Here is a 2,049-nt window from a genome sequence, read left to right as displayed (position 1 = left end):
GTGCCCCCGGTCCGAGTCGTTTCCAACCCTCCTAACCCTCCTAACCCTCCTAACCCACCTAACCCTCGGAGCTTCGCAGAAGGAGGTGCGCGCGTCAAGCGTCAAGCGCCTGCGTTCCGGTGGAACGTCGAGCGAGTGGGGATTCGGCCTGCTGCTCTCCTCCGCCACTACTATATCACCTCGGCGCTACTGCTTAAGCGGCCAAACTGCCCGGGCTTCTACGTTTCTCCCATTCCGTTCTCGGCATCGTAGCGCGCAACATTACCAACCACGAGTGCCTGCATACCAGTGCTCACTCGCGACAACCCTCGTTCGTACGCACGAACCACACACGCACCCGCGCACACACAACACACGCACCAAACATCGAGATAGATTGCCATACTGCGCGCGCGTGCGCGTGTCCACATAGGCGCGTGCGCGCACACACGTCACAGACGCGTATATACTCGCGCACACGCACAAGGTACATGCGTTTACGCGTGCGTGACGCAACGCTATCACCGATTATAATAATATATACACACATAATACACACACGCACATCCAGAGAGAGAGAGAGAGAGAGAGAGAGAGAGAGAGAGGAAGAATCACGCGTGCATCGGCAATACAGCAGCAAGCTTCGAGGCTTCGAAGCTTCGAAGCTTGATGTACGCTCTGCCGTAAGATCCGGAGGATTCTCGCTTTCCGACCTCTCGTCCTCCTTTCTTTCTCCGACTCATCAAATTGTGCTTCAGGACTATTTTTATCTCTATATCTCTCTCAGCTTTTTGAAATTCTCATGCTCTGTGAAATATGCGTTATGCTTGGAGCGTCACAACTCACGATCAGCCGTAGTCATAAACAGGTCTAGGAAAGTTGGTTAAGCAGGTGGAGTGGCAGTGAGAGCTAGTGAGGTGCTGATAAAATAGTGAAATAGTGAACAACTGTGACTGGGTGGACGAAGGGAGGATACAATGAAAAGTTTTTTTGCCTGACGAATATCCTTCATCGAAGACGCGCTAATAATATACTACAGTAGCCGGCTTTCTCAACTTATGGGTTGAAACTTGGAAACATTTGTATTATTGCGATTTCGCCAGTTACGTGAAATCCTCCGATTGTGCATTCAACAAATAGTGCAAGAGTTGTATGATTGCAGCAAGTCCGTGACAAAGGTGTGTAGAGTGCGTAGAGTGGGTAGAGTGGGTAGAGTGGTGTGTACAAAGTGCGAAAGTCTACATCAAGGACGTCGCTTACGCACGTGCTTCTCGCTCATTGAATTTTCTCAAACTCTCAAAGTCGACTGATTATAATTTGTCTGTCTTACTATTGGCATTATCTTGGCTATCTTGGTCGTCGCGTCTCTTTTCGTCTATGCAAGTGATCTCCCAAAAAAGTCTACAAGACAGCCCTTACCACGCTCATCGCGTTTCCTTCGATTGCTTCCTTGAAGGTAGACTTATTTTCTTTTTATAAATATATACCTACTACCCCATCTTACTTTATTCTCCGTTATTTGAAACGGACCACGAGATTTACGGGAATCGTACCTTTAAAATGTTTTCATTTGCACAATGTAACAGAAGCAAGGAAACAGCGTGCAATAATGTGTTGTAATCGCGGGAAATGAGAAGCCTCTGTTAAACCTTCCGCAGTACCGAGTAACTGTCCAAGGGCAGAAGTAGTAGTAGCAGTAGTCGTTATTCTCTCGTGCAAGGAAATTCTCTCAAGGGTCTCTCTTTAATCGAAGGACGAGGTTAACTTCAGAACCTATTAGTACACCAAGGGATACTAATAATAAGAAGTACGAAGAGCGTCAAACCTTGGGGGACTTTGGGCATCACGAGTCCATCAAATTTCCCCTATAACACATGGAACGTGCGGAGGTTCTCCCTGCTTCCTACTGGTATCTTCTTCCTCGGTGTCTTTGCTTATGTATGGTTATTTATACATATAGATTAAAGACGTGGCACCTAAATTTTCTATATTGCGAGAGAAGACCACCACCTACATTCGACTGATAAGCTTCTGTCACGGATTGGAAAATCAAGGGAAGGAGCCGGGGGG

The 2,049-nt window shown here is 47.4% G+C and overlaps 1 protein-coding gene across 19 annotated transcripts in view; it reads left to right on the top strand.

Moving 5' to 3' along the window:
* LOC107268823 (RNA-binding protein Musashi homolog Rbp6) overlaps window positions 1-2,049 on the top strand; it is a 206,405-nt gene that overhangs the window by 166,145 nt on the left and 38,211 nt on the right. The window contains exons 1-2 of one of the 19 annotated variants that reach the window (XM_015741967.2): window positions 189-310; window positions 767-1,157. The exons of 13 other annotated variants lie outside the window; for them this stretch is intronic. The gene's annotated coding sequence lies outside the window, so the exon portion shown is untranslated. 5 more of the 19 variants (XM_015741966.2, XM_025086103.1, XM_025086104.1 and 2 more) reach the window with 5 other exon arrangements.

Source organism: Cephus cinctus, unplaced genomic scaffold, assembly GCF_000341935.2.
Source record: "Cephus cinctus unplaced genomic scaffold, Ccin1 Ccin1_scaffold0593, whole genome shotgun sequence".
Classification (NCBI taxonomy): Eukaryota; Metazoa; Arthropoda; class Insecta; order Hymenoptera; family Cephidae; genus Cephus; species Cephus cinctus.
The sequence above is the reverse complement of the archived record's forward strand: the minus strand, read 5'-3'. Positions and strand labels throughout refer to the sequence as shown.